At 37.9% G+C, this 25,401-nt stretch overlaps 1 protein-coding gene across 1 annotated transcript in view; it reads right to left on the bottom strand.

Annotated features, from left to right (window-relative positions):
- NELL2 (neural EGFL like 2) overlaps window positions 1-23,490 on the bottom strand; it is a 428,916-nt gene extending 405,426 nt beyond the window's left edge. The window contains exon 1 of the mRNA XM_064369806.1: window positions 23,473-23,490. The gene's annotated coding sequence lies outside the window, so the exon portion shown is untranslated. The remainder of the gene's footprint in view (window positions 1-23,472) is intronic.
- Window positions 23,491-25,401: the final 1,911 nt, after the last annotated feature.

Below are 25,401 nucleotides of genomic sequence, written 5' to 3'. Positions count from 1 at the left end.
TGAGTTTAGGTTTCAATGAGACGTCCACATGCTGATGTTGAGAAGTCAGGGTCATCGATGAGTCTGGATCTTGGCAGAGATGCCTGAGCCACAGACATTGATAATAGGAAACATAGACCTAGATACGGTAACTGAAGCCTTGGGCATTGATGAAAGTACTCAGGGAGAAGAGAAAAAGGTCTTGGACTATGTCTTGAGAAAGTAAAGTACTTGGATATATCCTTAATTTCTTTGCATCTAGAGGGTTTAAAAAAAAATTCTAACCTTAACCTCTCCATAACCTAATTGTTTTCTTTTTAAAATTAAACACATACTGAAAAAAAAAAAATCTCCTGAGTTTTATTTTTAATGTTGAGATCCCAAATTTCACTTAATGTAATTATAAAATTTATTCCTTTAGATATATATAGATAGATATAGATATAGATATAGATATAGATGGTAAACTTATAGAAATTAAATCACTTGGCATTTATTCTTCACATTTGTCAACTTCATGTAAGTTTTAGATAAATATTCCCAATACAAAAAAATCAACTTGCCTTCCAACATTCAAGCTTCCTGTATCTATATACAAACCCAAGAAAAGTCACTAGATTGAACTCTCATTTTGTTGTTGTTGTTGTTGTTTGATACAGAGTCTCACTCTGTCACCCAGACTGGAGTGCAGTGGTGTGACCTGGGCTCACTGCAACCTCTGCCTCCCAGGCTCAAGCAATTCTCCTGCCTCAGCCTCCTCGGTAGCTGGGATTACAGGTGCATGCCACTACCACCCAGCTAATTTTTGTATTTTTAGTAGAAATCGGATTTCACCATGTTGGCTAGGCTGGTCTTGAACTCCTGACCTCAAATGATCCACCTGCCTCGGCCTCCCAAAGTGCTAAGATTACAGACGTGAGCCACCATGCCCAGCCTGAACTCTCATTTCTTTCTCAAGTTAAAACTGTCCTCTCATTTTCTGATAGGTCTTTATATTATTGAGAACAAAGGCCTCAAGAAAATTGGTTTCATGGAACACCTTCCTGCAATATTAGAATACATATAAAAATCTCTATCAAAAGCTAAGATATAAAACTATATACCTTTATTTTCAATCTGAAGTGATTTTATACACTGGAATGTAAGTACAAGTACAATATTTACTGTAAAAAACACAGTAAGCATTTTGTTGATATAAAATTTAATGAGTCCATAACTATGCAAATGTTATTGGAAGTAAAGGACATATAGATTCTATCTGTCCTTGCCTATCTTCTAGAAGAGAGACAAGAAACAGCAATGACTTAATAACATGACCAATTCACAGAACTACCTTCAGGCCATACAAGTGTGAAAACACATGCAGGAGGCAACAACACATAAGAGTTTTATTTCTAGAAGCTGTGTTTTTAAATAGCCAATACAAGAGAATGTTTATGAAATCCAATTTCTACTTAATGCAGATAATTAAGTAGTTGGTAGGGGATGGGTAAAAGAGTTGCAACTTGCAACTTGCCCATAACTCTTTTCAGATAGCCAATTTTCAGATGTCTCTGTACTACTTACAAAACAAAAACTTATTTTAATCATCCAATCTTTGAAGTGTCTTACATCTTATTATAACATATACTTATTCTGTTCCTGTCCATCATTCTTAACTCAACAATTGGTCATAACATCAACACTTTCTCTCCTATATTCTCCTTAATATTTTCTCTCCTGTATTCTCCTACTTACAGAATTAACTTATCAGTGTTGATCACATAGAATTAGACACATTGGTACCATAAGGCTTTTCAGAGGACATTTGATCCCATTTTATTTTCATAGGTGAATAAACAAGTTCAAGTGCATTAAATAACTTCCCATAAAACACACACTAATATGGCAAAGTACATAATTTAGTTTTACTTTTCTTTAGTTCAAACCAGCATGCTACTACTTATAAGTAAAAATTTAACTTTTCACGTTTTGGAGGAAAATTGTCTATCATTATACACAACTTTTACCCCACCATAAGTAAGCTTCCCTTTATTAGACACAAATAAACTTCCCAATTATCTTTCAAAGGCTCTTGGCATCCCATGACATAGTAAAGCTCTTGTAAAGCAACATCACTGCACTTCAGTTCAGAGTTTTCCATCTCTCTGTCTCCATATGAAGATATTTAGTCACATTTAGAATATTCCTTTACCCCATGGTAAAGTAAGAGCTTTATTTCTCTGATAAGTTTATCTTTATTCATCCTTAATTCATAATATCAAATATATTAAGGACAAATCCCAAATCTGTAATGCCTTATCACAAAATAGGGATTTGGCTCCCACTGTTGCAGAAATCTCACAGAATAAAAGGATTCGTAAATGCTCAAATTTCTAAAAGTAGATTATAAATATATTTTTCATCTCCTTTTGAAGTTTAGCGTATTTGCTTCTTGTTTCTCAAAGTGACCTCTGGAAATACTGCAGTCTTCAAGTAGTAAACAAGGAAAGACATTCCTGCTTTAATGAAGTAATTTTAAAAATGAGTTTTGAGGAAGGATGCAAGATGGCCAAATAGGAACAGCACCGGAGTGCAGTTCCCAGTGAACACAGTGCAGAGGGTGAGCGCTCACCACATTCCCAAACAAGTTTTCACTGTCCACAGACAGGAGATTCCCGGGCTGAAAAGCTCCAGGAGTTTTCAAGCGCAGTGGTTTCAGCCGGTGACAGGCCGGTGCACAGAAATTCACACAATCTGGGCAGCTGTTTCAACTGGCACCTGGAACGCCTGGGAGACAGAGCCACCCATTCAACTGAAAGGGAGGGGGCTGAGACAGGGAGCCAGGCAATCTGGCTTAGCGGGAACCACCCCCACAAAACAAGCAATCTCAAACGCTCTGGATTGAGAGTTTCACAGCAAGCGCAGCTGGACCCAGGACTGTCAAGCTCAGTGGGGTATGGGCATCCCCCACTACCGAGGCAGTCCGCCACTACCGAGGCAGTTCACACAGTTCACACAGCAGCTGGGCAGAGCCTGCGGCAGCTCAACAATGCCTCTGCTGGCAGACTGTGACTAGACTACTCTGTGTGGGACAGGGCATCCATGAAAAAAGGCAGCAGCACAACAGGAACTTATAAATAGAGCTGACCTTCCTAGGACAGAGCACCTGAGAAAAGAGGCAGTTATGAGTTCAGCTGCAGCAGACTTAAAAATACCTGCCCAGCAGCTCTGCATGGAACAATGGAGCTCCCAGCACAGCACTTGAGCTCCTATAAGGGACAGACTGTCTCCTCAAGCAATTCCTCCACCCTTGTATACCCAAAGAGACACCTCATTAAGGAGAGCTCAGGCCGACATCTGGTGGGTACCCTTCTGGGACAAGGATAGCAGAGGAAGAAACCAGCGGCAACCTTTGCTGTTCTACAGCTCCGGTGGGCAATCCCCCAGCAATCGGGGTCTGGAGTGGACCTCCAGCAGTCCTGCAGCAGAGGGGCCTGATTGTTAGAAGGAAAACTAAGAAGCCGAAAGAAATAGCTTCAACATCAACCAAAAGGATGTCCACTCAGAGACCCCATCTGAAAGTCACCAACTACAAAGACCACAGGTAGATAAAGCCACTAAGATGGGAAGAAACCAGCGCAAAAAGGAGGAAAACACCAAAAACCAGAATGCCTCTCCTCCTCCAAGGGATCACAACTCCTCACCAGCTAGGGATCAAAGATGGATGGAGAATGAATCTGATGAATTGACAGAAACAGGCTTCAGAAGGCAGGTAATAACAAACTTATCAGAGCTAAAAGAACATGTGCTAACCCAATGCAAAGAAACTAAGAACCTGAAAAATAGGTTAGATGAGAAGCTAACTAGAATAAACAGCTTAGAGAAGAATATTAATGACGTAATGGAGCTGAAAAACACAACAAGAGAACTTTACGAAGTATACACAAGTTTCAATAGCTGAATCGACCAAGCAGAAGGAAGGATATCAGAGATTGAAGATCAACTCAATGAAATAAAATGAGAAGGCAAGATTAGAGAAAAAAGAGTGAAAAGAAATGAACAAAGCCTCCAAGAAATATGAGATTATGTGAAAAGACCTAATCTACATTTGATAGGTGTACCTGAATGTGACGGAGAGAATAAATCCAAGCTGGAAAACACTCTTCAGGATATTATCCAGGAGAACTTCCCCAACCTACAAGGCAGGCCACCATTCAAGTCCAGGAAATACAGAGAACACTACAAAGATATTCCTCAAGAAGAGCAACTCCAAGGCACATAATGATCAGATTCACCAGGGTTGAAATGAAGGAAAAAATGCTAAGGGCAGCCAGAGAGAAAGGTCAGGTTACTCACAAAGGGAAGCCCATCAAACTCACAGTGGATCTCTCAGCAGAAACCCTACAAGCCAGGAGAGTGGGGGCCAATATCCAACAACCTTAGAGAAAAGAACATTCAATCTAGGATTTCATATCCAGACAAACTAAGCTTCATAAGTGAAGGAGAAAGAAAAATCCTTTATGGACAAGCAATTGCTGAGAGATTTTTGTCATGATCAGGCCAGCTTTACAAGAGCTCCTGAAAGAAGCACTAAACATAGAAAGGAACAACCAGTGCCTGCCACTCCAAACACATACCAAATGGTAAAGACCATAGACACAATGAAGAAAATGTGTCAACTAATGGGCAAAACATCCAGCACACAGCTAGCATCAAAATGGCAGGATCAAATTCACACATAACAATATTAACCTTAAATGTAAATGGCTAAATGCCCCATTCAAAAGACACAGACTGGCAAATTGGACAAAAAGTCAAAACTCATTGGTGTTCTGTATTCAGGAAATGCATCTCAGGTGCAAGGACACACATAGGCTAAAAATAAAGGGATGGAGGAAGATTTATCAAGCAAATGGAAAGCAAAAAGAAGGAGGAGTTGCAATCCTAGTCTCTGATAAAACGGACTTTAAACCAACAAAGATCAAAAGAGACAAAGAAGGGCATTACATAATGGTAAAAGGATCAATGCATCAAGAAGAACTAAAGATCCTAAATATATATACATCCAATACAGGAGCACCTAGGTACATGAAGCAAGTTCTTAATGACCTACAAAAAGACGTAGACTCCCACACAATAATAGTGGGAGACTTTAACACTCCGCTGTCAATATTAGATCAAAGAGACAGAAAATTAACAAGGATATCCAGGACTTGAACTCAGATCTGGACCAAGCAGACCTAATAGACATCTACAGAAATCTCCACCCCAAATCCACAGAATATACATTCTTCTCAGCATCACATGGCACCTACTTGAAAACTGATCACATAACTGGAAGTAAATCACTCAGCAAATGCAAAAGAACGGAAATCATAACAGTCTCTCAGACCACAGTGCAATCAAATTAGAGCTCAGAATTAAGAAACTAACTCAGAACTGCACAACTTCATGGAAATTGAACAACTGGCTCCTGAATGTCGACTGGATAAACAATGAAGGCAGAAATAAAGATGTTCTTTGAAACCAACGAGAACGAAGACATAACATACCAGAATCTCTGGGACACATTTAAAGCAGTGTCTAGAGGGAAATTTATAGCAATACATGCCCACCAGAGAAGCAAGGAAAGATCTAAAATAGATACCCTATTGTCAAAATTGAAAGAGCCAGAGGAGCCATATCAAAGGAGCAGAAGACAAGAAATAATAAAGGTCAGAGCAGAACTGAAGGCGATAGAGACACAAAAACCCTTCAAAAAATCAATAAATCCAGGAGTTGGTTTTTTGAAAACATCAACAAAATAGACAGACCATTAGCCAGATTAATAAAAAAGAAAAGGGAGAAGAATCAAATAGAAGCAATAAGAAATGATAAAGGGGCTATCACCACTGACTCCACAGAAATACAAACTACAATCAGAGATTACTACAAACAACTCTATGCACATAAACCAGTAAATCTGGAAGAAATGGATAAATTCCTGGACACTTGCACCTTCTCAAGCTTAAACCAGGAAGAAGTTGAAACCTTGAACTGACCAATAACAAGGGCTGAAGTTGAGGCAGCAATTAATAGCCTACCAACCAAAAAAAGTCCAGGTCCAGATGGGTTCACAGCTGAATTCTAACAGATGTACAAAGAGGAATTGGTACCATTCCTTCTGAAACCAGATGTACAAAGAGGAATTGGTACCATTCCTTCTGAAACTATTCCAAACAATACAAAAAGAGGGAATCCTTCCCAAATCATTTTATGAGACCAACATCATCCTGATACCAAAACCCAGCAGAGACTCAACAAAAAGAGAAAACTTCAGGCCAATATCCATGATGAACATAGATGCAAAAATCTTCAATAAAATACTGGCAAACCAATTGCGACAGCACATCAAAAAGTTTATCCATCATAAACAAGTAGGCTTCATTCTGCGGATGCAAGGCTGGTTCAACGTACACAAGTCTATAAACGTAATCCAATGCATAAACAGAACCAAAGACAAAAACCACATGATTATCTCCATAGATGCAGAGAAGGCCTTTGACAAAATTCAACGGCCCTTTATGCTAAAAACTCTCAATAAACTAGGTATGAAGGATCATATTTCAAAATAATTAAAGCTATTTACAACAAACCTACAGCCAGTATTATACTGAATGGGCAAAAACTGGAAGCATTCCCTTTGAAAACCAGCAATACACAAGAATGCCCTCTCTCACCACTCCTACTAAATATAGTATTGGAAGTTCTAGCCAGAGCAATTAGGCAAGAAAAAAAAGCGTATTCAATTAGGAAAAGAGGAAGTCAAATTGTCTCTATTTACAGACAACATGATTTAGAAGACCCTATCATCTCAGTCCAAAATCTCCTTAAACTGATAAGCAACTTCAGCAAAGTCTCAGATACAAAATCGATATGCAAAAATCACAAGCATTTCTATACACCAATAACAGACTAACAGAGAGCCAAATCATGAGCAAACTCCCATTCACAACCATTACAAAGAGAATAAAATACCTAGGAATGTAACTAACAAAGGATGTGCAAGTACCTCTTCAAGAAGAACTACAAACCACTGCTCAAGGAAATAAGAGAGGACAAAAACAAATGGAAAAACACTCTATGCTCATGGTTAGGAAGAATCAATATTGTGAAAATGGCCATACTGCCCAAAGTAATTTATAGATTCAATGCTATCCCCATCAAGCTCCCAATGACCTTCACAGAACTGGAAAAAAAACCTTAAACTTCATATGGGACCAAAAGAGAGCCCACATAGCCAAGACAATCCTAAGTCAAAAGAACAAAGCCAGAGGCATCACGCTACCTGATTTCAAACTATATTACAAAGCTACGGTAATCAAAACAGCATGCTACTGGTACCAAAACAGAGATATAGACCCATGGAACAGAACAGAGGCCTCAGAGGCCACACATCTACAACCATCTGATTTTTGACAAACCTGACAAAACAAGCAATAGGGAAAGGATTCCCTGTTTAATAAATGATGTTAGGAAAACTGGCTAGCAATGTGCAGAAAGCAGAAACTGGACCACTTCCTGTCACGTTACACTAAAATTAACTCCAGATGGATTAAAGATTTAAACATAAAACCTAACACCATAAAAACACTAGAAGAAAATGTAGGCAAAACCATCCAGGACATATGCATAGGCAAGGACTTCATGACTAAAACACCAAAAGCAATGGCAACAAAATCCAAGATAGACAAATGGGATCTAATTAAAATTCAGAGCTTCTGTATAGCAAAAGAAACCATCATTAGAGGAAACCAGCAACCAACAAAATGGGAAAAAATTTTTGCAGGCTACCCATCTGACAAAGGGCTAATATCCAGAATCTACAAAGAACTAAAACAGATTTACAAGAAAAAAAACAAACGAATGTATCCAAAAGTGGGCAAAGGATATGAACAGACACTTTTCAAAAGAAGACATATGCGAGGCCAACAAACATATGAAAAAATGCTCATTACCACTGATTATTACAGAAATTCAAATCAAAACCACATTGAGATACTATCTTATACCAGTTAGAATGGCGATGATTAAAAAATCTGGAGACAACAGATGCTGGAGAGGATGTGGAGAAATAGGAACACTTTTACACTGTTGGTGGGAGTGTAAACTAGCTTAATCATTATGGAAGACAGTGTGGCAATTCCTCAAGAATCTAGAAATAGAAATTCCCTTTAACCCAGCAATCCCATTTACTGGGTATATACCCAAAGAATTATAAATCATTCTATTATAAAGACACATGCACACGTATGTTCATAGCGGCACTGTTTACAATAGCAAAGACCTGGAACCAACCCAAATGCCCATCGACCATAGACTGGACAGGGAAAATGTGGCACATATACACCATGGAATACTATGCAGCCATAAAAAACAATGAGTTTGTGTCCTTTGTAGGGACATGGATGATTCTGGAAACCATCATTCTCAGCAAACCTACACAAGAACAGAAAATCAAACACTGCATGTTCTCACTCATAGGTGGGTGTTGAACAATGAGAGCACATGGACACAGGAAGGGGAACACCTCACACTGGGGTCTATTGTGGGGGGACCAAGGGAGGGACAGTGGGTGGGGTGGGGAGGTGGGGAGATTGGGGAGGGATAACACGGGGAAAAATGCCAGATGTAGGTGATGGGGGGATGAAGACAGCAAACTACATTGCCACGTGTGTACCTATGCAACAATCCTGCATGATCTGCATGTGAAACCCAGAACCTAAGGTACAATTAAAAAAAAAGCTTCAAAAAAATGAGTTTCAAAGGCAAACTATTAGAATGTCACTATGGACACAGGGAGAGAAAGGAATTTCTTAGTTAAGTATGCCTCAACATCCACAATCTCAGGTTGCACATTTATATATAGCAGAAGGATTGAAAATATATTTAAGATTTTCTCATGTTCTCATTGCAAATTGAATAAAATCCAAACTGACTAAATCCTAGAAGACACACTGACACCACCTAACACTGACCAACTCCATCCCAGCATAGACTACTTTCTCACTCCTGCCTATTGGTCACTGTGTCTTTTGAAAATTACATAAGTTGTTATAAGAAATAATACAGATAGTACCTATATGTCCTTCACTCCCAATGACAATGTTTTCATAACTATGGATACATTAAATTTTATGTCAACAAAATGCTTAGTGCATATTTTACAGCAAATGTTGCACTTATACTTACTTTCCAGTGTATAAAACCACTTTAGATTGAAAATAGAGGTACATAGTTTTATATCTTAGCTTTTTATAGGGATTTTTATATGAATTCAAATATTGTAGGAAGATATTCTCTGAAACCAATTTTCTTTAACTCAATAGCAACTAAACTTTTCAATTGTGCACTATGATTAATAAAGAAAACAAAATGCATATATGTGCTAGAGTGTTAATAGGTAAATTACAAACATAGAAAACTGAAAAGATAAATTAATATATTTAGAAAATATTATTTGTTTATTGTAAATATTATTTGAATTTCACTAAAAACATTATCTTACGCTTTTTAATATGCTTACTTTTATTTGAAATTCTTATTTTGTTCCTTTGACATAAACCAGTTCCAAAATGAAAACAAGAAAAAAAAAGAAAGGAAAATTACCAGCCACATCCAACTGCAACAGCTTTGCTTTAGATTTTCCTAATGCCTGGAATATTCTTATCCTTGATCTTCGCACACAGTGGCCTTCCCTGACCATCCTGTCTATACACACCCACCTCAGGTCTCTCCCATTAGCCTGCAGGGCATTTGTAACTATCCAAAATTATCGCTATTTTACAAGTTTGTGGCCCAAATTTTCCCACTAGATTCTAAAATACATGAAGGAAAACACCTTAATCCAATTTACTGCTAAGTCGCCAGGCACATACATCAACGCCCAGCACATAGTTGATGTTCAATTAATAAGCATTAAATAAATATAAAGTTGACTTGGTCAAATGCTTCATTTGCATTTTATTTACTATTATTGTCTCTTTGCTAGGCACTAGCTAACAACAAAATTTTTAAATAGAATTATTACCTAAGATCAGGAGAAAATTCAAATCCTAAAACTACAAAACTTTAGTGTTGATCTTGAGTTTAGAAATCATCTAGTGCAGCTTCTTTGTCTCACAGGGGAACAAACTAAGGGACAGAGATAACAGTGACTTGCCCAAGGTAAGGCAAGCTTTTTATTATTTCTAGGAAAGAGGCTGCAGAGTCAGATCCTGAATGGCATATTTAAAGCAGCAGCATAAGAAGTTTGGTTCTCACCAATGAAGTTAACTTTACTATTAGAAATATAAGAATGATTATTATGATTACTATTAACACTACTCTGATTAGAACACTGTGTGGATGTGACTTAACCATTTGCTTATTATCTGTGTGAATAACTATGTAGAAAACACAAGCCAAGTCCTTTAAACACCAAACACTTAGATCAATACTGTCACCAAATAATGTAAGTTCCATTGACTCGATCAATTGACAGATTATCACTTGCTCAAACAGGCTGACAGTAAAAAGCAAGGACTGCAGTCCAAAATGATTTAATCATCAGTACCGTAAAAGACAAACACACTGAGACAGCCACATTGAATTGATTATTTAATTTTGTGTGTACGTTAGGCTTGCAGTACTCACACAGTGCCTGTAACAGAGGGATCAATAAATACTGAATTAAATTGCTACTAAGTAACTGTCAAATGGCAGTTGGACAGATAGATAAATGACAGACTGAAGGAAAGAATCATTCAGTTAATCGATTTGAATCACAAAACCTTTGATCATTAGATGTGTCTTGCTCTACTTTTTCTGTCTAACTGCTTTGTGCAATTCTATGTACAGCCCCACTGATCCTTCTGGCATCATTTGGTCAAAGAACCCTTAGAGTCGAGGTTAATTTAGGATTGGAATAAGCCTTAAGAATTTGATTTCTCTATGAAGACTTTGCTTTGCCCAACCTCATCTTCTTGGGATGACTACCTACCCACTTTTTAAAGATATTCACAACTGTGCTTCCTTTAATGACTTGTAGGTACTTAGCAACAGAACGTGTGGGAAATCTTCCCTAATAAATGACACAAAAAGCACTTCAGTAGCAATTTTAGTTTATCAAGTACTTTTAAAACTCATTCCTTTAAGAAGATCACAGCATTTTGGAACAGAAACATGGCATCTTTTGACTAATAAATTTGGTGGGTTTTAAGTACTTTCAAAATTTATACAGAGCTCACTCAGTAGATTCTAGGTGGTTTGTACTTTATACATTGAAAAAGTGAGATGTGGGAAAATGAGGGGGTAAAGAGGAGGAAATAACAGTTTCCCTTTCACCCTAGTAGCCCTTTTTAGCATTTTGCTGAGGAAATCCCTGGCTTGCAGCCAGTAACATAACTTGACAAGTCCCCTTTGCAAAAGTCTTTATTGTGCCTTACAGAAAGAGCACAATTAGAAAGCCTAAGCTACTCCTTACACATTACAAACAGAATATTTCATAATAAAATTGCTAGCCTTCACTAAAAGCTACCTGACATGGCAGTTACAAATACAATATACGTTAGTGGTTTAAAGTGCAAGTTCTGGAGTCACAAGAACTTGCCTTTAGATCCCAAGCCCCACTCACCAGCTGTTCGATCCTTCATAAATTATTAAATTTCTCTGAGCACCAATATCCTCATCTGTGAACCCAGAATAATGCTACCTGCTCTATACAACTATTGTACGAATTAAATAAAGGCATGATGTGTCTAACACATAATAGGCTTTCAAAAAACATAATAGTAGTGGTAATAATTATATACATGGCTTAACAACTAAAAGCACAAACATATCTGCTAGTGTGCATTCAGAGCTTTATTTTTATTTTTTTTTTTTTGAGACGGAGTTTCGCTCTTGTTACCCAGGCTGGAGTGCAATGGCGCGATCTCGGCTCACTGCAACCTCCGCCTCCTGGGTTCAGGCAATTCTCCTGCCTCAGCCTCCTGAGCAGCTGGGATTACAGGCACGCGCCACCATGCCCAGCTAATTTTTTGTATTTTTAGTAAAGACAGGGTTTCACCATGTTGACCAGGATGGTCTCAATCTCTTGACCTCGTGATCCACCCGCCTCGGTCTCCCTAAGTGCTGGGATTACAGGCGTGAGCCACCGCGCCCGGCCGCATTCAGAGCTTTTAAACTTAACTATGGCTCTTCCATCCACTCACCACTATTAGATCAAAATAAAAAGATATAGTTAAAAATGAACTGCAACCTGTCTTCTCTTGCAAGAGTTTTCTAATTAGCACTCTAACTAATTCACTCCTTACAAATGTGCAATTCATAAACACAAACTGTTGTCTCAGACACTGATAAGTGATTTTGTGAATGTAAATGCATTACAAATTCATTTTAATTAGATATAATTAAGAATTGCACACACTAATTTATTTGTTTTCTCTTGATGCTTGGGCTTTTTATTTAATAAATTTCTGATTATAACAAGAAGACTGTGTTAGGGCATTACTTAAAATCTTTAGTATTTGGGGTCAATATGTATTTTTTATTAACTTTACCCAGTATGATCAAAGCGAATCTCAAAAATAATTCACTGCCAAAATATTTTAAATACAAGTCTTCCAAACTTCTTTCAAGCAATGTTTGTTTTTTGAAAGGAATAATAAAATCTTGTTTTCCTAGCAGATCCAATTAAAACTGTCCTTTGCACATAAAAGGGCTAAAAATCATTACTATAAACTGATTCAAATGCAAATTTATCTGGAAACTTTAGGAAGTCTTAACTTCAAAAGGATACAATTAAAAATATATTTAGAACAAAACTGAGGATGCAAATTAAACACAAAATACATAGTGAAAAAAAAAATCAGGCTGGGCGCGGTGGCTCACGCCTATAATCCCAGCACTTTGGGAGGCCGAGGCGGGTGGATCACGAGGTCAAGAGATTGAGACCATCCTGGTCAACAAGATGAAACCCCGTCTCTACTAAAAAATACAAAAATTAGCTGGGCATGGTGGCGCACGCCTGTAGTCCCAGCTACTCGGGAGGCTGAGGCAGGAGAATTGCTTGAACCCAGGAGGCGGAGGTTGCGGTGAGCCGAGATCGCGCCACTGCACTCCAGCCCGGGTAACAAGAGCGAAACTCCGTCCCAAAAAAAAATCAGTCCCATATCTAATGTTTTTCTATATAAGACTAAACAAATTATATTTTTTAAAACAGAATTTAGCAGAAGACCCGCCTGTCAGATCAGACAGACACAGGTAATGCTGGTATTGCTGAGCTATCATAAAGAAATGGACTGAGCCCTATGCAAGAGCTTTAAAAATTATTACAAAAGACATAGAAATATCCAGTGAATTAAGCAGCTCACTGATTTTGAACACCCAAACTACAAGTAATACTAAAAAAATTAAAATTCTATCCATAAGCTTTAAAAAATAATTTCTAATTCATACTATGTAAACATAGGGTAGACTATGTTTATTTAAAAGAAAAATTGCGCAAAAATCCTGTATCTCATTTCTGGTTACAATTTGTTGTGTACTAATTCCTGTTATTTACTATTCTATGGCTATTACCATGGACTTCTCTAAAATATGTAGTAAATCAAGCCTATTATGAAGTGATGGCCTTACATTCTTTCTTACATATCACTTTATACGTAAAGACAAGGGGAGGATACTTTTAAAAATAAAATCCTGAGCTGCTAGATTCCAAATAATTGGAAGAACTACAGCGCCATCTTGTGGAATAAAGTAACTAATTAGTAAAATGCTTTGATTCTGTTAGAAAAAAATTTGAATTTTTGGCCATCAACTCCACTTTCTTTTAATGATCTATTATTCTAAAACGTTTCAGTCTGAAACATCTGTCAAAGAGCAAAAACCATTATGCTAGAACACTAACATACATAATACAGAAACCAGGTGATTATGGCCAACTATGTCACAAAGAAAAATAAAAGGTTAATATATGTTGCCCTGGAACCAAAGAAAGAATCTGGAAGTTTTTGCTTTTTATCCTTTTTTAAAAATTGAAAGGCAATAAGCAAACCGTTAACATGGCTGAGGTGCAGATTCTGAATATTACAGAAGCATATCTTTTAATATTCATAATCTGAAAGAAGGAAGTAAATCAAGGAGGTTTGAGAGGAAATAAGATTGGGAAGTTGGAATTAGAATAGCACATTTTTGTTTCTTTCTTCTTCTTAGTTCAATTAACAAAATTTATTGAGAGGCTACAATGTGCCAAGCACTTGTTAGGCCCTAGGAGTGAAAAAATGAATATATATAGTCCCTTCCTTAAGACACATAGAAACTAGTAAAGTATATACATTGTTTCAAGGCAGAGGAAATGCACAGGAAGGCCATGGGGGCCTGATACAGTTTGGATATTTGTTTTCTCCAAACTTCACGTTAAAATTTGATCCCAATGTTGAAGGTAGGGCCTATTGGGAGATGGTTGGATCATGGGGGCAGATCCCTCAAGAATAGATTAATATCCTCCCTCCAGAATGAGTGAATTCTTACTCTGTTAGTTCCTGCAAGAGCTTTTTTTTTTTTTTTTTTTTTTTTTTTTTGAGACGGAGTTTCGCTCTTGTTACCCAGGCTGGAGTGCAATGGCGCGATCTCGGCTCACCGCAACCTCCGCCTCCTGAGTTCAGGCAATTCTCCTGCCTCAGCCTCCTGAGTAGCTGGGATTACAGGCACGCGCCACCACACCCAGCTAATTTTTTTGTATTTTTAGTAGAGACGGGGTTTCACCATGTTGACCAGGATGGTCTCGAACTCTTGACCTCGTGATCCACCCGTCTCGGCCTCCCAAAGTGCTGGGATTACAGGCATGAGCCACCACGCCCGGCCCTGCAAGAGCTTTTTGTTTAAAAGAGCCTGGCACCACCTCCACCCCTTGCTTTCTCTCTCGCCACGTGACCTCTGCACACACGGGCTCCCCGTTATTTTTCACCATGAATGTAAGCATCCTAAGGCTCTCGACAGATGCCCAGTCTTGAATAAGATATCACAATAGTGAGCTAAATAAACCTTTTCTTCTTTATAAATTATTCAACTTCACGTATTCCTTTATAGCAACACAAAACGGATGAAAATAAGATACCTACATCAGTCTGGGAATTCATGGCGGAACGCTGAACAAAATCTTGACAGGTAAGAGAAAGAGGAGAATATTTTTCACTCATTTTCACAAATCATTGAGTCAAAACCAAATAGTGAAACGCTGGTTCCCCCTCCCCCTCCCCCCCCCCTCCCCTTCCTTTTCTCCTTTTTTATTTTAGGTCAGGATTTCATGAGCAGATTTGTTATATAGGTAAATTGCCTGTCACAGGGGTTTGGTGTACGGATTATTTCATAACCCAGGTAATAAGCATAGTACATGATAGGTAGTATTTCACTCCTCTCTCTCCTCCCACTCTCCACCCTCAAGTAGGCCCTACTGTCTATTGTTCCCTTCTTTGTTTCCGTGTGTATTCAATGTTTAGTCCCTGCTTATCAGTAAGAACATATGATATTTAATTTTCTGCTCCTACATTAGTTGACTTAGGATTATGGCCTCTAGCTGCATCCATGTTGCTGCAAAGGACATTATCTCATTATTTTTTATGGCTGAGTAGTATTCTATAGTGTATGTGTACCACATTTTCTTTATCCAGTCTACCATTGATGGGCATTTAGACATTTAGGTTGATTCCATGACTTTGCTATTGTAAAGAGTGCCCAACATATTTTTCAAAGTACTCTCCAGACAACTATGCATCCATACAAACTAAAAAAAGCACAGAGTACAGAATGACCCTTTGGTAAAATTAAACATCCTCTTCTTCTGTGCTCCTATGTTTTGTTCATAACCTAATATAAAACTCCTTATGAATAAACATTAATAATTATTTACCTGTTTGCTTCTCCTACAAGATCATGAGCTCTTTAAAAATCAAAACTATCTTATTCATCCTTCTATACTTAACCCCAACCATGTGCAAATTCAGCACACATTTGTTGAATTGAATCAATTATATTTTACAGTAGTGTTTAGCCAAAATAATAAGTTCATTAATAAAAATCATAGAGGTATCAGACCAGCACTAAACGACAGTGTCACTGATTCATTTCTAAGGTTGTCATTTACCAAACTCTTGTTTTGGGGTTTTTCAGTCCTGGATCTATTTTTATAAAATCTGATCAAACAAGAACAACAGATAAAAATTATCTCTATCTTATCTATGTTTTTTATTTGTGGGGGGAACTTGGTGTGATTTTTTTTTTCCTAAAACAATTATCTTTCTTTAAATAAAAATCTAAAGAGGTAATTTGCTAACATGGTAGAGAACAAAAAAGAATAAAGGGAGAAAATGTAAAATTTCCCACAAAGATGACTTAAATCCCAGTGTGGTGCATTTGCTCTCAATTCCCTCCTCTGCTTCTGACCTCCCTCTACTATTTTGTTTGTTTGTTTGTTTGCTTGCTGGGACGGGGCCTCACTCTCTTAACCAGGCTGGAGTGCAGTGGCCCAATCTCAGCTCGCTGTAAGCTCCGCCTCCCGGGTTCAAGTGATTCTCCTGCCTCAGCCTCTCGAGTAGCTGGGATTACAGCCAGGCACCACCACACCTGGCTAATTTTTGTATTTTTAGTAGAGATGGAGTTTCACCATGTTGACCAGGCTGTTCTCAAACTCCTGACCTCAAGTGAGCCACCGGCCTTGACCTCCCAAAGTGTTGGAATTACAGGCATGAGCCACGGTGCTAGGCCGTCTCTCAACTGTTAGCTTCCACTCACACCCCTCCCTTGACTTTATTTTTTACCTAAAACATTAACACCTGATTGTGGAAGAGTTAGTAGCAGACACAGATGGAGAATTTGTTATGAATCATTAACAAAGAACCATATGAAATTCAACTTCTGTTATGACTTTTACTCTTTTTGAACATCTTTAGGCACTTACCTCAAAATATTATCAAAGTGTTTGGCATCAAAAAGAAACAAAACTACTTACCAGCTTTTAAACCACAAATGGTTGTAAAGCTCTCTAAGGAAACCACTGCTAAATAAAAAGTTCAAAATGTCCTATATTTGCTGTGTGCTTAAATGCTGAAAAAGGAAATGTATGCCAGGAAAAAAACTATTTCATATGATTGTGCCATATGTATACAGATCAAGAATCTACTTCACAGCAACTCTATTTTTAGGTGAGGACCAACAGTTTTATAAACTGGTTTAGAAAGAAGAAATCCTTCAGCAGTCACTAGATAAGAGGAAAAAGCTTGATGTGAAATAATTCTTTTAGTTCTCTATAGGGTCATGATTGAAGTATCACATACGAAATGCAATGCTGAAATGGGGGAATTCGTTATAACATACTGCAAATCTCTGTAATTTAAAATGCCATTCAGACTTGCACTCATGGAATACTAAGTACTTCTTATAAGGCTTGTATTGCAATCTATTTCTTAGCTCCTACTTTTGATTAAAGAAGATAGTTACACAAAAGGTCCAGTAGTATCTGACAATGGTTTCCCTTTTCTTTTTCTTTGGAGGTAAAAGAACTGTGAGCATGTTTCTAATTTCCACAGAAAAATTATTAAACCTCTCTGAATCTCGGTTTCTTCCTGTGAAGGATGATAACACCAGTTCATCGAGTCATTGTAAGGGATAAAAATTATAGCCGACGTAAATAGGTAATTGTAAGTAGTTGCTCAAAAGAAAGTAGCTCTCATTATTCGCACTATATATATATATAGAGAGAGAGAGAGAGTGGTTTGGTATAAACTGCACATCCAAACTCCTAACCTCTACAATATCCACCAAAGCTCAAATCTAAATAGAAGAAGTATGCTCAAATCTTGGTGTTATACAGAAAAACTTCTAAGGTAGTTAAGCAACTTTATTATGATATTTTTAAATCATGAGTTTTCTCAAAGTGTAAGCTTTGAAATTTTAATAATAAAAAATAATTATCCATCTATATTCTAGTTAGTTCTTCATCAAAAATGGGTTTTGAAGAAGAAAATCTAATTGTACCAATACCAAAATCCTAGTAATGACTGGCTGAAAAATCTGAAATCTTATTGAAAAAGACAAAAATAAGTTCTTTAGCAGGTCTGAGGTAGTTAAGTTGAAAATGCCAAGGAAAATTGTATTTTTGTGGTTGTTATTTTATTACCCTTTCCAGCAATTTTCCACTTGAATACCTTTTAAATGTGTAATTTAGCCACTTTATTCTTTACTGTGTTTCAATCTGGGAAGGAAATAACTTACTAGAAGACCTGGAACCACCAAGAATTCTGATTGTAGTTCTTGTATTGATTTAGCTCTTGATTTTCCATAATTAAATGAGGATAATAACCTGACCAACTTCAGAACCTCGTTGTCATGACCTCTTCTACTTTTTCTTTGAGTCTCCCCCTCCCCTTTCCACCACTGCCAGTCTCCAAAATACTATGAAATTGAATTTATCCTAAGTAAATTACTTCCATGAAATGATCTGATATAAAGTAGAATTTGGCATAAAAATGATCATAAATGCTTTCTCCCTTCCCACAAATAATGCTTTTTCCCTTCTTCTCAACAGTTCTAATTGACTCTTATGAAACCTATGAAATTAATTTCTTCTGACTTTAGTAAGTCCAATCATTTCAGCAAACCCAAGAGAGCCAAGGACTGAACTCTGGAACATTATATTATTTAAAAGTCAATATGTAAAGGTTCAAAGGTGAATCCAATCAAAATGGAAGCCTGATTAGATTTGTCATGAGGATATGAGCTGAGACCATGGAGATATTAAAGTTGGCTGTAAAGGGTGGTCAATAAATTGGTAGCTATAGGGGATATAAAACCAAAGGAGGGTTCTGTTCTCCCTTGATTAATATTACAGTATGTTACAGCAGAGAGAAGAGAGAGATAATGATTATGCAAGACAGAACAGAGATAATTATGTCAGCAAATTCTTGAGAAGGTGAAGAGAGATGGAATCTACTGTACAAGTAAAGGGATTGTTTTAAAATGGGGGCAGAGATACTTCTACTGTAATAGATTCAGATGTGAGAGGCTAGACGGGGAAAAAATTATCTTCTGATTGCTTCTGTTTGCTCAGCAAGATAGTGAAGAATAGAGAGTGAAGAGCAAGGAACACCAGTTGGAAATTTGAGAAGAAAAAGGTGTGACATAGTAACCTCAGAGAGGGAAAAATAATTCCATGAGAAAATCTTAACTGTGGTTGACAATTGCAGAGAGGCACTAAAGGCCCTCTTGAGACACGGTCATGAAAATTAAGAGAGATCAATCAGCTAAGTTGGATGTTTCTCTCCAACCATGAACTGTAAGCTTGGAAAACATTTATTAAGTGTTTATTATGTGCCAAGCACTATTTTAAACACTTTACTTTTATATCACTTTATATTAATAAATCTGAGCCCACAACAACTCTGTTAGATAGGTATACATAAGGAAACTGAGGCACAGAGCTGTTAAGAAACTTACTCAAGCCACATGGCTAGTAAATGTTGGACTCAGGATTCAAGAAGCTTGAGTCCAGAGCCCACATCCTTAATCACTAAACTATGTGACATTTCTGCAAGTGATTGGGATTAACCAGTATTGATGTTCTGCCATTTGAGTAAGGCAAAAAAGCTGAGGGCATTTACAAGTAATTAAACAATGGAATCTAAGCTAGACAAGGAGGAAGCGAGGATAAAAGAGGGTAGTGGACACTAAAAATTGTAATAGTCAATGCATTAGAAGCCCCAGAGTGGTCCAAAATCATCATAGAGGCAGTTAGCTGAAAACAGAAGAAGGGGTGTTTGTGACTGGATGTTAGAAGATGAGATTTTGAGTATGGTACAGTTATTCACAACAACATAATATAAGGTTTTACCATGATGATTGGCAGCTATGGTCAGGAGGTGAGATGAGGCATGGAAAGATTGTAATGGAAAAGGTCATGGGGCCAGGCGCAGTGGCTCACACCTGTAATCTCAAAGCTTTGGGAGGCCGAGGCAGACGGATCACCAGAGGTCAGGAGTTTGAGACCAGCCTAGCCAAATGGTGAAACCCCGTCTCTACTAAAAATACAAAAAGTTACAGGTGGCCTGCACCTGTAATCCCAGCTACTTGGGAGGCTGAGGCAGGAGAAGCACTTGAGCCCGGGAAACAGAGGTTGCAGCAAGCCAAGATCACATCACTACACTCCAGCCTGGGCAACAGAGTGAGACTCCTTCTCAAAAAATAAAAAAGAAAGAAAAGGTCAAGAGACTTTTTTTTTTTAATCTGAGGTTGAACGCATTATATACACAAATCAAAGGTAGTCATAGAAAGAAAGAAATAAGTCAGGTGTTAATATCTTCACCAAATGAGGAAGACTGACCAGGAGGTTTGTAGATTACTACAGGATGGAAGAATAAACATAGTCCAGTGGCTTTGCTCCAAATAGATATTCCAACTCTTTCCAATTTACCTAGAACTTTCTTGGTTTTAACACTGAAAGTCCCACATTCTGGGCCTTCATGAGCTAGGAATTTTGAGAGAGAAAGAAAGATGAGACATTTCTGGATATGGCAATGAAAAGACTATCTCCAGGCCTTGTGAGATATGGATGTTATGAATTTTAACTTGAAAACACTGTCATGTGGTAGGTACTACAACTATATTTGTAATTTCAGAATAGAATGCTTTGTTAACATTAGCTGATTGGTTTGAAGCAAATATTTCTAAAGCATTTTCCTCACATTTCATGCTACTTGATTCCTAAAGGGCAATGATTGTGTTTCTTGTCTCACTAAACTTAATATGCTCTAAAAACTATAGCTAATTGTTTTTTACCAGTAAGTATTGTAAATATTTGAATGCACCCAGTGGGAAAAAGATCACTCAGATAAGAAAGGCATATCTCACAAAAAAAGTGTTGGCCGGGTGCGGTGGCTCACGCCTGTAATCCCAGCACTTTGGGAGGCCGAGGCGGGTGGATCACGAGGTCAAGAGATCGAGACCATCGTGGTCAACACGGTGAAACCCCGTCTCTACTAATACAAAAAAAATTAGCTGGGCATGGTGGCGCGTGCCTGTAATCCTAGCTACTCAGGAGGCTGAGGCAGGAGAATTGCCTGAACCCAGGAGGCGGAGGTTGCAGTGAGCGGAGACCGCACCATTGCACTCCAGCCTGGGTAACGAGAGCGAAACTCCGTCTCAAAAAAAAAAAAAAAAAAAGTGTTGGCACTCAGGAAAAGCTTGTTAACTGCAGTATCATCCTACATTGAAAAATACTCTGCCACAGAAGGGTCCACATGTTCCACTCCACTAATTCAAAGACTTCTGGGCCTAGAGTGTGGAGGGAAATAACAGTATTTCACAGGCAGTAATAACGTTACAGATACTTTAGAAGTTATTAAGGAGTTATGGAAACCATCTCATTTGATTTAAACCCTTGCAGAAACTCTTCACTCAGATTATGCATTAAAAGTAGTTTCTGTGTATTTCTAGATTCATATGGCAACAAATGCTGTATGACATTTTTCCATTTCTTAAGCTGGACGTTTACTAAATGTGTGACATATTAAGTGATTTCAAAATCACGTGCGCAAAGAAAAAGGCTAAAAAAATACACAAACGATTCACTAAAAATAATCTGGAAGGTGCAATGAGATCATCAGGCTGGTTTAAGCCATCTTCCAGGTCTTTCCTGCCTTGTAACCACACCCTTCTCTCTCCTTGTCCTTATCACTAAACTTCTCAAAAGTAAAGTCTATGTATTTTTTTTAACTCCAAATCACATCTTGGCTTGAACCTGACTTCAGCATACAGTCTCTTAGGAGGTTACCAAATGACTACTTGCATAGTCATTTATGAGAAAATCCCAATTTCCTATACTTTATTATTTTCAACATATTCAGAATGAACTATGTAACTAAATATGAGTGATTTTTACACAAGTGTTAGTCTCACACAAGTTTATGATCCAGAAAAAAATATTTAATAAGCCACATATCCTAAGTTCAGGTTTAAACACCCAGCTTTCTAAAGTCAGTTTCCATCCCTCCTTGAAATTTCAGCAACATTTCAAACCATTTGCTGTCTCTTCTCCCTGAAATTATCTAACTCCTGTCCATTTTTAAACAATCTCTCTTCTCTTATTCTCCTGCTATGTTCTTTTCTTTTCTACCTCCAAAATTAGTTCGTTATTTTTCATATAATTCTTGAACTTTTAGCCACACAATGAGACCTCTCTTTTTAATATACTCTTGCCCTAAATATTTTTCCTGAATGTTCTTTGGTCGCTTAGTGGCTTCTTTCTTCCTCCAGGCTCCAAAAGCCAGTAATCCCCAAGAACCTACACTTGAACTTTCCCTCCCTTCTTTCTCCAAGGCTGATCTTTATTAGCCAAGTGTCTATTCTCATGATTTCAAGGGCCATTCCTAAACAGAATGTACCCCCAAATCTAACATTTTGATAATTCTTTCCTGCAGCTCCTAGCCATAGCTAAACATCTCCACCTGGGTGCCTTACAGTCACCTCCAATCCAACGAAAATCACAATCATCTTCCTAAACAAAACCGGTTATTCTGATTTCTCTAATTCTGGCTAAAGAAGCCACCAATCTCATGGTTACCCAAACTTAAAATCTGTTTTTAAGCCACTCTAGTCAGTTAAAATGGTTAACTTTTTCTATTTCCACCCGAGGTCTAACAATCATCACCTCTTCTTCACCTGTACAATTATAATATAACGGCTTCTTAATTGCCTCTCTGCTCTGGTTTTTCTGTGACATGGTAAAAGCCCCATAAAACTGCATACCTCAGCCATACCTCGGCTTTCTGTTGAAACTGCTCTCTGTAACCCAAATGTGAATAAGTAATTAAGGACTGTAATTTCCACCCTACCCAGACAATGTGTAAACAAATGCTTATCTTGACTTTTGTGAACCACTTAAGTAACAATCAGAATGTCAAAAGTCCCCTGGGCCTCGGAATGTCCGGAGCCCCTCACCCTCATCTCTGCCCAGGAGGTGATTTACAGAATCCACTAGCCCTTAGAACGTCTGAAGCCCCTCACCCCCACCCCTGCCCCTCACCCTCACTCCCGAGGTGGTTTTATGGGTATAAAAGGTCTTGACACCCTCCTTTCGGGGCAATGGGTTGGAGAGATGCGAGTCCTCCGTGGCCGCCGGCAATAAAGACCCTGCAATTTGGCATACTTTTGTCTTGGTGTTGACTTTCTATGTTCGGGCCAGTACAACATTTCCATCATCGAATCTGTCCATAATATTACTGCCAAATAAATATTCTAAAACCCAGTGTTATGACATTTCTTATTTAGTAACCTTTAGCAGCCTCCTACCATATAGCAAACTAAAGTCAAACTACCTAATCTGACAACCAAGCCCCTCTAAGCTGCTTGTATCTCTCTGGTGACACTTATCTTACAATAGAGTCAAACCTCTAAGATTCTAAAATCAGAAACGAGAAAATCATAAATAATCAAACTTACCCTGGAAAAGTCCTTCGACAGGCACTGCCCTGGAGACCGGGAGTTGGTTCAGCACAGCCAGTCTTGCCTCCAGCATTGGAACAGATTCCTGTGTCTTTGGTTGAGCACCAGATGAAGTAGTTGGCTTGCTTTTAGGGTACATTTTGTATGAAAAATGCATATATGTATATATTTAAAAACTAGAATCACACTCAGCTCAGTGATATACTTGCATTTCAGAGGACCCAGAACAGAGACAAACTGAGGAAACTACAGATTCATGTCCCTATTGTCATGCTCACTCCAGGCAATCATTAAAAACAATGAGGGGCAGTATTGTCAACATTATTTAAATTGGTATTTTTCTCTTTTTTATTAGATTGCTACTTTGCTTTTGTTTTGCTCAGATGATGGGATTTCAATTGTTAAGTCTTCTTTAAAAGTTTAGAAACTTGCCTTTGCTCCTCCCCCTGAACTTTGGGGATAGAAATCATGTCCTATTCCTATTTTCATTTCACACAGCACTTCACACTGTACTGAGTTACCTTGTAAGAATTTTCTCAACAAATCAAATTTGCTTTGATTTGTTTGTAATAATTAAGTGGATAATAGGGTGGTTTTCAATAGATTATGTCTAATGAAAGTCTTATTTCCTATTTTATTAAAATCTATATCTTTTTCCATGAAGAAACAGTAATAAAGTCTTTTCTATTGAAATTATTTTAAGGCAACAACTATTTTTAAAATGTTGCTATATTTTAAATAATAATAAAACAATATCGATAAACTCCAGTAAAGGCTATGAAATAGATATATTCTTGGTATCTATATTTAATAACCAAAATATACATGTTAAAATATTTCTATATTTCAATACAGACTCCACATATTTATATTCAAAAATAATTAAAATAATCTACAGTTGTTATTTAAATTAATAACAAGGGGCCGGGCACGGTGGTTCATACCTGTAATCCCAGCACTTTGGGAGGCTGAGGTGGGCAGATCAACTGAGGTCAGGAGAACAAGAGCAGCCTGGCCAACATGGAGAAACCTCATCTCTACTAAAAATACAAAAATTAGCCGGGCATGGTGGCAGGCGCCTGTAATCTCAGCTACTCGGGAGGCTGAGGCAGGAGAATCATTGAATCCTGGAGGCAGAGGCTGCAGTGAACCGAGATAACGCCACTGCACTCCAGCCTGGGTGACAGAACGAGATTCCATCTCAAAAAATAATAATAAAATAAAATAAATTAATTAATAACAAGGAAATAACTGCTGTAATATGTCATCATGATTATATTAAATCACGAATGAAACTGATAGCATTCCTGCATTAGACCGCATAGGTTTTGCCAGTTATTTAAGTATACCTTCTAAATAGAACAAAAAAATAGATCCCAGAAAAATTATAAATACAGTATCCAGTGCAACCTAAAATTGTTACTAGAGTTATTTAAATATTTACCTTAGGGAAATATATCCAGAGCTGCTTCTGGGAGTTAATTTAAATAAGCCACCCTGTGCATTTGAGGGACGTACAAAAATAAATTTTGGTCTTGCTGCCACATCCTCTAGATACCTGTTTTATATTCTTCCTGAAATTTAGTGACAGAAACTACCCTGTAGTATCCAAGAGTGTACACTTGGCAGGTTTGAGAAGTCATCTTGAATGGAGGCGTGCTAATGTACATTCCTCAGGAGCACCTAAAGGGAAGCTATGAGGGCGGCTCGAGGTGGTGTCACACAGACTTTCTTCCCTGGGCAACATCCGCGGGGCTTTGAGAATGTTCCTGGGAACGTTTATCCCCGAGTGAAGGTTGAAGCTTCCTAGTGACCACTAGGGCAATCAGGAGCGCCGCTGCAGCAGGCTGCCCTCTGGAGGCCGTAGAAGGAAAGGGCTCCAGTGATGTTCTGAGGTTTACATGCTGAACACGGAACAGCAGTGGA

The sequence above is a fragment of the Aotus nancymaae genome, unplaced genomic scaffold (assembly GCF_030222135.1).
Source record: "Aotus nancymaae isolate 86718 unplaced genomic scaffold, 86718_ANA_hifiasm-v0.15.2.pri h1tg000092l, whole genome shotgun sequence".
Taxonomy (NCBI): domain Eukaryota; kingdom Metazoa; phylum Chordata; class Mammalia; order Primates; family Aotidae; genus Aotus; species Aotus nancymaae.
The sequence above is the reverse complement of the archived record's forward strand: the minus strand, read 5'-3'. Positions and strand labels throughout refer to the sequence as shown.